This window comes from Giraffa tippelskirchi, chromosome 3 (genome assembly GCF_054371585.1).
Source record: "Giraffa tippelskirchi isolate mGirTip1 chromosome 3, T2T-mGirTip1v1.2.pri, whole genome shotgun sequence".
Lineage (NCBI taxonomy): Eukaryota > Metazoa > Chordata > Mammalia > Artiodactyla > Giraffidae > Giraffa > Giraffa tippelskirchi.
The window spans coordinates 100,335,091-100,348,699 of NC_137277.1; the positions used below are offsets into that span (position 1 = coordinate 100,335,091).

The 13,609-nt window shown below is 40.2% G+C and overlaps 1 protein-coding gene across 4 annotated transcripts in view; it reads left to right on the forward strand.

The window, feature by feature from the left end:
* Nucleotides 1-13,609, forward strand: part of ACVR1 (activin A receptor type 1) — a 132,407-nt gene that overhangs the window by 44,983 nt on the left and 73,815 nt on the right. For 3 of the 4 annotated variants that reach the window (XM_081582936.1, XM_081582937.1, XM_081582938.1), the window contains one exon: nt 11,957-12,132. The exons of the other annotated variant lie outside the window; for it this stretch is intronic. The gene's annotated coding sequence lies outside the window, so the exon portion shown is untranslated. The remainder of the gene's footprint in view (nt 1-11,956; nt 12,133-13,609) is intronic. 4 annotated transcript variants of the gene reach the window in all.

Sequence of the window (13,609 nt, forward strand, 5' to 3'; positions counted from 1 at the left end):
AGTGAGAGCCTGGTGTTGTTCAGTTGCTGAGTTGTGTCCGACTCTTTGCGACCCCATGAACTGCAGCATACCAGGCTTCCCTGTCCTTCACTAACTCCCAGAGTTTGCTCAAACTCATGTCCATTGAGTTGGTGATGCCATCCAACCATCTCATCCTCTGTTGCCCCCTTTTCCTCCTGACCTCAATCTTTCGCAGTATCGGGGTCTTTTCCAATGAGTTGACTCTTTGCATCAGGTGGCCAGAGTATTGAAGCTGCAGCATCAGTCCTTCCAGTGAATATTCAGAGTTGATTTCCTTTAGGATTAACTGGTTTGATCTTGGAATCCAAGTGAGAGCCTCACCTAGGGAATTGTGTGGAGGCCTGGCTTCACGTACCACTTCAGGAATAATTTTCTCCGAAAGAAAACTAACATTATTCTTATAAGATGAATCATTTCCCTTCTTACATTCTATTGACATTTTAATTTCCAGTAATATTACAGTGTTAGCATATTTGAGTGTTATTCTCAAGCTATTGATACTTTTCTCTATAGGTGTGATTTAGAAAAAGATTATGGTCTAAACTGTTGGAGTAGGGAATACTTCCTTGTTTTCATATGTAAGTCAGTAGGAAACTGGTTTTGCGTGTAAGTTTAGTTTAGTTTTGCATTAAAACAATGCTTTAGTTCTTAGTCTGTTTAACTTAGGTTCTGGGGGAGTTTTATTGCTTTGACTGAAAAGTCATGACAACATAAAACATGTACTCTGGTAAGCCTACCTCCTTTTTTCTATTAGCATAGTTATTTCTCAATTTTTACTGTTTATATTTCCCTTAGAGAGTTCCTAGTCCGCTTTGAATCCGTTATTAGGGTTCATCCATTCATCTATCAACATTTATTAAGGACCCCTTGTTTATAAGACTATCCCTGATGTTTCAGAAATGAAAAAATGTTACTTATCTTCAAGGAATTCACAGACTCACTAGGCAGTGAAATTAAAAAAAAATTGAAGTGTACTTTTTAGGTGCCGGGATAATTAAGTTTGGAAACAACAGATGAGAGTGCATATATCTTAGACAGGGTGTGGGCATGGGGGCTTCAGGGGAGACTTCCTTCAGGAGGTGATACTTGAGCTGATCCTGAAGCATAGGAATTGACAGATGGGGAAAAAAAAAAAACCTTTCAGGTAGACAAGTATAAAGGCAGAAGGCGAACACGATCAAGATATCCTCAGGGAGCTGTAAGGTCCTATCTAAGTACCTGTGGGGTGATGAGTGGAAGAGGTTGGAGAGGTCTTGGGCCAGGAATCTGCACATGCTCAGGGGAGCCATTGTCGGCGCTGTTGGTGAGTACATAGAGGAGATCGCGGTGGAAGAGCTAGAGTGCTGTTGGTGGGAGATAATCAGGGCTGGGGCAAAGGCAGCAGTGGGGTTTGTAAGCAGAACTCCTCAGTTTGGTTGTCAGTGTTCATTGGTGGTTCCATTGCATGAGACAGAACATGAACAAAGATGAGCAGGTTTGGAGTGGTGGGTGAGATGGACATGCTGACTTTAGTTTTGTTTATCCAGATTCCTTGACCTGGAAACTGGATGCATTCTCATGCTCCTTGAGGGACAGGTCTTGATAGACTCTGCTGCCCCACTGTTTTTCTACTCCCTTTTGTGAGTTTTCTTACTCAATTATCCTTCAGTTGGGAAACAAATTATTGGTGAAAGTGAAAGCGCAAGTTGCTCAGTTGTGTCCAACTCTTTGCGACCCCATGGACTATACAGTCCATGGAATTCTCCAGGCCAGAATACAGGAGTGGGTAGCCTTTCCCTTCTCCAGAAGATCTTCCCAACCTAGGGATTAAACCCAGGACTCTCGCATTGCAGGTGGATTCTTTACCAGCTGAGCCACTAGGGAAGCCCAAGAATACTGGAGTGGGTAGTGTATCCCTTCTCCAGCTGATCTGCCCGATCCAGGGATCGAACCAGGATCTCCTGCGTTGCAGGCGGATTCTTTACCAACTGAGCTATAAGGGAAACCCTAAATGAAATTAAAAGCAAACCTCTGTGAGCTTAGAACTAAATTGCTAAATTAAATGAAAATTGTTATTATTATTTTTTAATGAATGGATTGGTTTGGCATTTCAGTACAGGAGTAGATTAGAAAACTGACTTTAATTAAAAAGGTAGTCTTTTCTGTTAATTCTTGAGAAATCCTGTTACTGATTGTAAAAGAAATACCTAAACAGAGAATCTTGGAGGTAGGAGGGAACTTTGCAATTTACACCACCAATCTCAGCTTCTGAGTAGGAAAAATGGATGCCAGAGAGCACAAGTGACTTCCCAGTGGCATGGAGCTTTGGACCAGGGGTGCACCTAGCTCATTCATGCAGTGTTTCCTCCCATTTGCTCCCTGACCCTCTGCAATAATCCTATTGAAATGATAGAGCAGGGCTTGAAGAAGTCTAGTGTTCAAGGCTGCTTGGTCAGTGGTAGACCCCAAGTCCACTGGATTCTTGATTTTAAACTTATTTCAAATTAATCTCATTGTTCATCAGTCAGCAAGTATTTGTTGACTATCTGGTATGGAAGGGATGGTATGGTACCCAGTTATTATAAAGCTGAACAATAAATAAGCTATTTTTCTCTTTAAGAAGCTTGCCTGTTAGTTATTCAGATAACTTACAACAGGTCTGGCAACTACTTCTTATAAAATGCATAGCTTATCAGACATAATTATGGACATGTAGTACACATACAGAGCACCCAACAACAAGGAAACACAGCCATACAAAGTCTTGTTCACTTTTAATTTTTTTAACTTTACTTGGGCTTTTTTGGTCTGTTACCTTGTTCAGTCTGCAAAGGGGCAAGCAGTTTCCCGCTTAGCCTTGGAAATGCCTATGTGCCTATAGGCAAATAAAAATTAAACCAAACAATTAGAAAAAGAATGTTGATTGCCCTTATTCAGTTTATCCTTGTTGAACTTTAATTAGGGAGAATGATCTGGTGGAAATTTGGTTTAGGTTGGTAACATAAATAGTTGCAAGAGGGCATTGGAAGAATGGTTTTTATTTTTATTTAAAAAACTTTTATTTTTATTTATTTGGCCGTGCCGGGTCTTAGTGCGGCACATGGGATTTTCAGTCTTCCTTGGCGGCATGCAGGATACTTAGTTGCTGCATGCGAGCTCTTTGTTGTGTCTTGTGGGATCTAGTGCCCTGATCAGGGATCAAACCTGGCCCCTCATCATAGGGAACATAGTCTTAGCTACTAGTCCACCCGGAAAGTCCTGGAAGAATGATTTTTAAAAGCATTAGTTCTCTGTTCGTTTATTTTTGTACTACTCATTTGTAATAGCCCCCTTCAGTGTTTCTGGAAATTTCTGTAGATACAATTCTGAAGAACTTAACCATGGAGTAGTTTTCTTGTGAATAAATGTACTAGGAAAACTTACTGCCATTCTAAAATGAAGACTACTTTTATGAAATAGTAATTTTTCTAGAATTCTTTGTGTTTCTTATGTTAACCTGTTCCTGCCAAATAAGAGTTTGGTACATTTTGTGCTGCTTTGAATTTAAGTCTAGCTTCCTTGGTGACTCAGACGGTAAAGGATCCACCTGCATTGTGGGAGACCTGAGTTCGATCCCTGGGTTGGGAAGATCCCCTGGAGAAGGGCATGGCAGCCCACTCTAGTATTCTTGCCTGGAGAATCCCCATGGACAGAGGAGCCTGGCGGGCTACAGTCCATAGGGTCTCAAAGAGTCGGACACGACTGAGTGACTAAGCACAGCTCAGAAACTTAGCATTTAGTGATTGAGACGTTTTCTTTATCAAGTTTATGAGCTTGAAATTGTTAATATTTTTTGTTTCTCTGTAATTTTAAGCTTCATTCATTCCACAAATATTTATAAGGCTAGTGGGATGCTGAACTGGACATTGGAGGTACAGCAGGACATTGGATATACAGAGTGCCTCCTTTCAAGAAGCTCACTGTTGAAGCTTTGCTAATGCCTGTCTAGTTAACGTATATAGACCCAGGAATCCCAGAGTGAAGCTTTGGAGAAACAAACATCCCATCAGAAAACTAGAAAATCTGGTTCCGGCCCACGTGGGTGGTAATCCTGCAAACTCTTGTAAAAAGTGCTTTGAGATCATCCACTGATGAAAGCCTCCATGGTGTTACATGTGAGGGTAATCATCAAGGATTACCACATCCCTGCCAGACAGCAGATAAAACACGCATGCCTCCTGGAAATGGGGAGCCACGAAGTTCTGCAAGGATGGGATTTACATACGTGAAAGTGGGACCCAACAGAGAGAGGTGATCTGACTACTGGTGAAATTGATTCTGTTTAGAGGGTAGTGCATTGAGGCAATGGAAGAAATAACAAGTTCCTTCTTTCTTACCTTTGCCTGTTGTTAAAAGCAGAGACATTACTTTGCCAACAAAAGTCCGTCTAGTCAAGACTATGGTTTTTCCAGTGGTCATGTATGGATGTGAGAGTTGGACGGTGAAGAAAGCTGAGTGCCGCAGAATTGATGCTTTTGAACTGTGGTGTTGGAGAAGACTCTTGAGAGTTTCTTGGACTGCAAGGAGATCCAATCAATCCATCCTAAAAGAGATCAATCCTGGGTGTTCATTGGAAGGTCTGATGTTGAAGCTGAAGCTCCAATACTTTGGCCACCTCATGCGAAGGGTTGACTCATTGGAAAAGACCCTAATGCTGGGTAGGATTGGGGGCGGGAGGAGAAGGGGATGACAGAGGATGAGATGGTTGGATGGCATCACCGACTCGATGGACATGGGTTTGGGTAGACTCCGGGAGTTGGTGATGGACAGGGAGGCCTGGCGTGCTGCAATTCATGGGGTCGCAGAGAGTCGGACACGACTGAGCGACTGAACTGAACTGAACTGAACTGAATCCCTCTCTACTCAAGATGCTCTGATTCTTTCCTCAGAACCTCTGAGAGACTTAAATATAGCTAGGATAGAGCTACCTTGGATTGGGCTTGTTGGATGTCTCAAAACTCAGATCTCATCCAGGAATTGACATGACCATGAAATAATTGAAGACCTATTAATTGGGTGAAGACTAACAAGATTTGAAGAAACTAATACCTATGGTATGAAAAGGGGATAGAAAAATAAGGGGGTAAATGTGATGGATCCGTTGAATTTCTTTATCTAGCTGCCAGCTGCTCTACAAGGCCTGCAGAAAGGCTTGTTATGTAGCTGGTGACATCAGCTGACCAGAAATGCTGCATTTTCTTCCCAAAATGGTTAACAAGTCACCTTTTGGTCTTGCGTGGGGAAAGAAATAAGGAAAGAAGAGGAGAGAGCAGGAAGAGAGAGCGAGCGAGTGAGTTACACGGGCTACATGTGAGTGAGGGGGTGTGTGTGTTTCTGTGTCTTTCTTTCTGTCTCTGTCGAATCTTCCTTTCCCTGAAGTCACACCTCCTATCTGCTGAGGAGTTGACGAAGGTGTTTTCTATTTTAGTCTGTAGCCTTCCCATCTGGTGTCTGGATTTCTTCTAGGCTGCCACTGGTGGGGGAATGAGTACGGGGTATTAGTTGTCCATGTTTTCTCCTTTCAGTTTTTTTTATAATATTTATTTTAAAGTCACTAGTTTTATGAGTCATAGTGGTCAAATTTTGGCAATTTCATATGATTCAACCTATTAATTCAACCCTTGTGATTCTCAGTCTTCCTCAGTATTTCCTCTTCTTACACCTGCTCCTTAAATATTAAATTTTTAATAATAGCTATCATCTGTTACCACCTACTGGATGCCCTGTACTTCACATGTGGTAGCTCTGCAAGGGAGCCCTGATGTCCATTTTGTCCCTCTGCAAGGGCGACACTGTGGCTCAGACAGTTGGCCCAAGACTTCCTGTGCACTGATTGGCAGGGCAGGACTCAACCCAGAATTCGTTGGTTCAAGTCTGGAACCTTCTCGTTGCTACTGTATTCCAGTGAGTTTGTTTCCTTGAGTTTTATCATGATCCTTGTGCTTTATATTTCTGGCACAAATAAATGAGCCTTTGGTTGGACAGAAAAATGGAATTTTGATGGGCCATGAAACCACTTTGGATGATGATGGTATTTGAGGTTATAAGTTATTAGCAGGTTATCTTCAGAAATATAGTCTGGTACTTAACTGCACTCCCTCCTGTCATGGTTCACAGTAGATGCTTCTCTTCTAAACCAAATAATAATTAAAATTCTGGAAGAGAGAGTGCTCTGGTATTTGGACCTTAAATCCATCCCAGGGAAATCTCACCTTCTTCCTGTCCCCACTTTGGCTGGTCTTCTACCTAGGCTTTGTTGTTCAGTTGCTAAGTTGTGTCCAACTCTGCCAGAGACAGACTTTAATCTTTTTCAATCTTTTCCTTAAAACCTCCTGGAGACTTGGCTCATTCTCATGCCTGCCTCCTCTCCCCAAGTCTTGTTCTAGTGAGTTGGAGTCCTATTCTGAATCTAAATGTACACCTGAAGAGAAGAGTGCATTCAGGGTAGAATTCCTTCCCAGGATATCTTGAGAAATTTGGATTTTTCCAAATTACCAGAAAAAAATCAGTTAAAAAAGGTAAATGAGAAAAGTGTTGCAATTCTCCTGTGACAGTTAAAACAATCAACATAGAGACATTAGTACATCAAAGGAATCCACTGAGGTCAAGTTGAAAGCTAACCTGTGGAAGTGAAGGATAAGATTGACATTTCCCAGAGCCAGGTCATGATAGGAGTGCAGAGGAGAGAATTGGTCATGATTGCTTGTAGCTGTTGCTGTGTTATAAACGTGTGCTCGTGGGCCTGTCTGCTGCTACTGGCGAGGCACACTTACAAATAAAATAAATAGAAATTTATATGCATTGCGTGTGGTATACGAATCCTGTGAGTGGTATTCCAAGAAATAAGTTTCCAAAGCAAAATAGGCCTTTAAGATGGCAGTTTCAACATGTGATTCTGTGTAGTGCTGTTAACCTTCTTCATAGATCCAAATGCAGGTTATTTCGGGGATCAACAAGCCTTTCCTCTAAAGGGCCAGATAGTAAATATTTTAGGCTTTGCAAGCCATATGGACTCTGTCACAACTATCAACTCGGCTGTTTCATGTGCAAGCAGCCGCAGACTATACGTAAAATGAACAAGTGGGGCTGTATTCCAATAAAACTTTTGTTTACCAAAGCAGACTGTGGGGCTGGATTTGGCTTGCTATTGGAATGCTCCCCAATAATGCTCACTGACATTTGCCAGCATTTGAACATTTGTTATAGGCTATATAGTTCTCTGTAAATACTGTTAAGTTTGTTTCTTATTTCTTTAACATTTCTTTTAGGTATCTATAATAATGGGAAAAGGGTGTTTGGAAGTTTTCCTTTTTTTTTAATAGCTCATAATTTGAGGAATTCTGGGGAACTTCCTGAAAATTTCAGTTTCTCATTCCCAAATCCCAAAGCTTAATGACTATAGAGAATTTGGAAGTCCCTGGAGAAGGAGATTTGCTGTACCCTTGTGCTCGTCTCTACTTCCTGATTCAGTCAGCCTTTATCTTTCCTCAGCTTATGTGATTGTCCTGGTTCCGTGGGCTCTGTGGTGTCCCCAGGTGCATCAGTCATGTAGGGAGTGTGACCTGCTTTTTTTCCCACTGGAGATTAGGAATCTTGGGAACTGGTTGACATCTCCTGTTGCTTTTCTTCAGAATTACTTGTAAATAATGCCTTGCCCACATATTCAAGTATCTGGAGTAGATTATTCTTCAAGGATCCTTGACATTATATGCTTGGTTATAGCGATGTTATTTTAGAGCCAGAACAAGAAGACACTTGTAGCATCATGTGGATGGTTTGTGTATTGTTTGGGATTGGTATACTTTAAGCTTTTCTACCATGCTCCTTCAGAACTTCTATTATTTTAAGAAGGAGTAAACAGGGAAGGGAGCTAAGACTATCTACTACAAGAATTCATTTCAATTCTTAGGAATATTCAGGATACAGTTTTAACTTACTGGTAATTAACACAGATTTTGGACTCAGTGAAACTTGATTTGTTTTGCTACATGTTTTAAAAGTGTGATCTTGGGACAGACTTACTTCACCTTTCTAACATTTATCTTTCAAATGGAAATATTAATACCTTCCTCTCCATTTTTGTGTTGTTAGGATTAAATCAGACAATGAAAGTGTGTAGTTAGCACAGCTCTAGAACTAAATGATAGCTGGCATTTTTACTAACTTTTTTAAAGCTTTTTTTGAGGACTCTGCTTGGTCTTCATTTTAGCACGCAGGCTTTTCTCTAGTTGCGGCATGTGGGGGCTTTTCTGTAGTTGCAGCACTGGGGCATCTCTTATTGCAGAGCTCGAGCTCTAGAGTATGTGGGCTCAGTAATTAAGATGCGAGGGCTCTCTCGTTGCAGCGTGTGGGCTTATTGCCCACAACATATGGGAACTTAGTTCCCTGACCAAAGATTGAACCTTAGCCCCATGCATTACCACTGGACCACCAGAGAAGTGTCATCAGTTCTTAAAGATCGGAGATGTTAACCTTGTTTCATGGCAAAGGAAACTGCAACAAACAGGGGTTAAGCGATTTATGTAAGATCACATTTAGTAGGTTGGAAAACTGGGTTTGACTCTTTCCTAAGTCTATGTTCTTGCTGTCATATGCTGCTTCATTTCAGTTAACAGTAATTCTGCAGCAAGATACACCATGGTTTATTTGGGTTGTGAGGCTGGGTGGATAGACAGGGAAAGTATGGGATGATGTCTTTTGTCTTTTTTTTTTAATTGAAATACAATTGACATATTCGTTTCAGGTGTACATTACAGTGATTCAATATTTGTGTATATTGCAAAATGATCACCACAATAAGTCTAATTAACATCTATCACTGTACAAGGGATGGTGTCTTGAAAGGGCAAGGATCTGTAGTATTTGAAAGTCACAGCTTCTAGAAGCCAAGAATATAGTTATAATTAAAAAGTTGAGAAAACTTGCCCTGATTTTTTTCTCCTGTTGCTTAGCTGCTGTATTGACTGCCAAGAACATGTCTGATTTTAAGTACCTTTTATGCTTGCTTGTTACTCAGTCCCATCATATTACAACAACTTTTAAGAAACTATGCATGTTCTCATAAATTGGATTAAAGAAAAATGTACTACTATGTTAAGCCTGCAGTTGGAGTTAGAATGTTTTTTTGGATTTCTCCTTTTCCCCTTCCTCACTCTCACCCTCCACCACTTCACAGGAATGTGCCTCTAACCTTTATAGGTCAGATTTTCACAAGGCATGATTAGTTGCCAATAATTAAACGTCCATAGCTAAACAAGTAAATTGGCCAAGGTTTTGGAAAAAACTCAGTTCAGTGAAAGTTTTGTGACAGGTTGCAGCACTTTGCTATATGCACATGGTGTCTGACTTAACGATGGTTCGACTTCACGATTTTGCAGTGTTAAGATGGTGCGAAAGTAATACGCATTCAGTGGAAAGTGTACTTTGAATTGTGAATTTTGATCTTTTCCTGGCCTAACAAACGACGTGAGACATGCAGTACTGTCTCATGAGGCTGGGCAGCGGTAGCTCCCAGTCAGCCACATGATCACCAGGGTAAACAGCCAACACACAGGCTTTCTGTTTGTCACTTTCCCTACAGTATTCAATAAAGTACATGAGATATTCAGCATTTCATTCTAAAATAGCTTTGTGGTAAGTGGATTTGCCTGACTGTAAGCTGATGTAAGTGTTTTGAGCAGGTTTGAGATAGGCTGGGCTCATCTACGATGTCTGGTAGGTGCGTGCATTTTCAGCTTAGGACATTTCAACGATGGATTTATCAGGATGTAATCACGTAAATCAAAAAAGATCTGTATAGGTATTTATTTTATAGCACTGATTTCAATTGGTGCACACGCCTCTTTTTTGTTTGTTTTTATTTTTTAAAACGCTCTTGGGGTTTTGAACAAGACCTGTCAAGATCTGTCACGGTTGCTATTGGCATGGAATGTATTGGTGCAGAGATGGGTCCTGAGGAGAACATTTGAAGAGTTAAGTATTTGAAATTTGCCTTCCACCTTTGCTCTCATTTTACTGACTTGTTCTTCTTTATAGTACACCACAGTTTTGACTTCAACCTGTGGGTTATTTGAGAGCCTAATAATTTAAAAGCAAATATTAAACTATGCTTAATTTGAAGACTTGATTTTTATCTAGTAACTCTTGAGCACCAACTGTATGCTAGGTACCGTGAGGAAAGGAAAGCGCAAATGAATAATATGTGATCCTTGCCTAGTTTTATTTATTTATTTACTTATTTTTTGAGACAAACACAGTTCAAGGCAGAGGATTAAGTGCCAGGTCATATAGATGTGAGTCTTGTAGAATGTAAATACAGAGGAATTAAAATGGAAAGATCTGGAAAATGTGTAAATCATTAGGGAAGGCTGAAGCAAGGCAGGAGAACCTGAACAGGGTCTTGAAGGAATTCCCTTCAGGAAAGGTGATAGGGCTGGGAAGTTGGCAGAGAAATTAGAAATACATCTGTAATTTTAAAAAAGCACTGTTTTGAAAAGAATCAGAAAAATATGCACCAGTATTTTTTACATTTTCTTGCTTATCTAAAGCTCCTCCCCAAATAGTACCTATAACTTGAAGACATGGCTGGCCCTAGGAAGGGCAGAGACAAACTGGCCCATTTGAAGTGGCCACCTTCTAAAATGCAGTTAGTCTTCAGCAGACATGAATGTAACTTCTTTGGTGTGAATCTGCCAAATTTCCTTGGCCCAGGATCTTGGAAAATACCAAGGTTTCAACAGTTTGTTCTGAAACTCAAGGTTTGTGGATACTGCTTAACTGGAGTTTGTTTTTAAAGATGTCCACTCTAGAAATGGACTTTTACTCTTTAACTTCACTAAGTGATTGCTGAAAATGTCAAGTTTCTGGTTGACCTTTCTACGGGGGGAATATTTTTGTGTGTCTTATTTTTAGTATCTTATTTTTTTGTCCATCTTATTTTTATATTCTCAATTCTCTTTTCATTTGGATTGTGAATTTAAACTGAAGTGAGGCAAGTTTTTGAAGTTATTTGTAAAGCATTTCCCTTCAATTCCAAGGTTGATGTGATTTTACTTCCAAATAATTATTGAGGAATGCTGTATTTTGGATTTGTTTTCTGTTTAAATTTATTTACATGAAAGTGTTCTTGGCAAAGTGGTTCTTGAGATTAAAAAAAAAAAAAAGTGCTGTTTTCTGAAAGGGGTAAGTTTTTAACTGTTTTTTGAATGGGAAAGTTTGCTTTTAGTAAAAATTTCCTCTTCCTTTGGCAAATGTTGATGTTTTTGAAGTCTTCCTAAAGGAAAAGGGAGCTTGGGTGGTTTTTTTTTTTTTTTTGATAGTTATCTGGAGCCCCTTTCCCTTCCTCTGTGTGCTTCTAACCCCACCTTTGTTTTATGAGTCTTTGAACTAGATCTCTCTACCACTGAAAATGGAGGTTGAAAATGGACCCAAACCAGGTTATTCTGGGTGGAAACAGGAGAAACTCATTACTCTGGTACATGGGGCATCTCTCATATCAGCCAGGGTTCTGGAGAGAGACTTTCATTCTGTACTTTTAGACAGCTTGAACCTTGTTTTTCCCAGGTACATAAAATAATTAATATATGCAAAACCATTGTTTTTGTTGGTTTGTTTGTTTTTGTAATGGCTAGAGTACGTGGTATATGGACTTTCAAGGAACTTGATTTTGAAGTTTACTGACTCAGATCCTACTGGATTTTGTGTCATTTAGAAAAATATTTAAGATTCATGTGGACTCATGATCTCAGCCTACCATGTGTCTGTTTTCGGACCCTTTTCCGTTGTTGCTGCAATGGTAAATCAGCTGTGGTTGGTGGTCCCATTTGAAAGGCTTGTCAAGTGTGTACTTTCTTTAGCCTGCACATTCACAACTGCAGACTTTTCTTCTGAATAGCTTATTTTTTCTTCCCCTCTGCAGCACTGGGCCACTTGTGAGCATCACGCTGCCAGCACAAGAGCTACTGGAGAGTTCTCTTTATTCCTGGAGACTCCGGGAGTGCCTCTCCCACCGCGAGGAGTGAGTGAACGGAGCCTTGGGGAAGAGCCCACTGCTGGAAGGACCGTGGGAGGAGATGCCTGGGAGCCAGCTCTGAGGTAGCCAAACTTTTACCAGGAGCTCTCAGTGGCCTCACCAGGGCCCGCCGTAGAGCTGTTCTAACAACTCCCCTTTTTTATGACACGGGAAATTCTTAGCCACAATGATCATTTGTTAGTTTGTATGAAACCAACATAAGAAAGTTAGGACCAAACCCAGTGGCTCTTTATCCTTGCATTACCTTGAAGGTAGGCATTTTTTTTTTTTTTTGGTGGAGCTGCTTGGTTATCTTTCAACTCTGCCAAGTTGTTCAGATACTGCCATTTCCCTACATACAAAATGCTTCTGCCATTCTTTCCATCTTACAGGACCACTACTTTTTTTCCCCCCTTTCCTTCTAAGTAGACGATGTCTTTGAGCAGTTTTAGATTCATAGGAAAATTGAGTTCTCTTAGACATTCCTGTCCCCACACACCCTGACCTCTCCCAGACTCTCAGTCTCCCCAGGAGAGTGGTCCATTCATTACAATAGGGGATCCTGTGTGGAGACATTATAATTACCCAAAGCCCATAGTTTCCATTACTATTTGCTCTTGTTGTTGTACATTCTGTGGATTTGGACAAATGTATAATGATATAGATTCCCCTATTACAGACATTTTTCCTTTTAAGTAGAATTTTCCTACAGGAAAGTTTTACTGCCCTAGAAATCCTCTGTGCTCTGCCTATTAATCCCTCCACCCACCCTCTCCCTGGCCACCACTGATTTTTTTAATTGTCTCCATACTTTTCTTTTTTCCAGAGCTATAGTTTCATAATTTGCTTTCTTGGAGTACTTTGAAATCCATGTAAAGAAGTCTCACTCTCAAGATGAAGTGCTATTAAGGCTGTGTTAAGCTATGGTGGTGACACAAAAAACAACTTACATAGGGTCTGTAAGGTAGTTTCTGTGAGGAGAGGCCTGAAGTGCTCAATGCTGGTGGGTGTGCCTCTGAATTAAAAGTTGTGTTTGCCTGGATATGGTTTGCATCTTGTACACAGAGACAGAAGCATGAGGTTTCTGCAACCTCCTTAGGTTCAGAATTTGGGGGCAAGATCTCTAGTAGCTGTCAAGTGTTTTCTCTTTTGAGGAACGTTCTAACTTATTATTTTCAGAAACTTTATTTTTTTATGTAAAAGCATATTTTTATTTAATTTCAAAGAGTATAAAAAGATAAAAGATAAAATTTCCTCCCTCCTTTTTTCTTTTATCTATAACTAATAATCTGGAACACACAATTTTTCACATACAAACTTTTCATACACACACAGATTGTGTATATTAATTAAAAATCGATGGAAGTGGCTACATATTTGGTTTTACAGCTTGCTTTTTCCTTCTACTTGATATGCTGTAGACATTTTTCCTTTTGAGCAGGATTTTCCCTTTTAAGAAGAATCTCAATATAAGTAGTGACTTCTTAGTGTTCTGTGTATGGCTGTAACATAATAACAACCAGTCGTCAAGTGAGGGGTTAGCCTATAAATTTAAAGGGG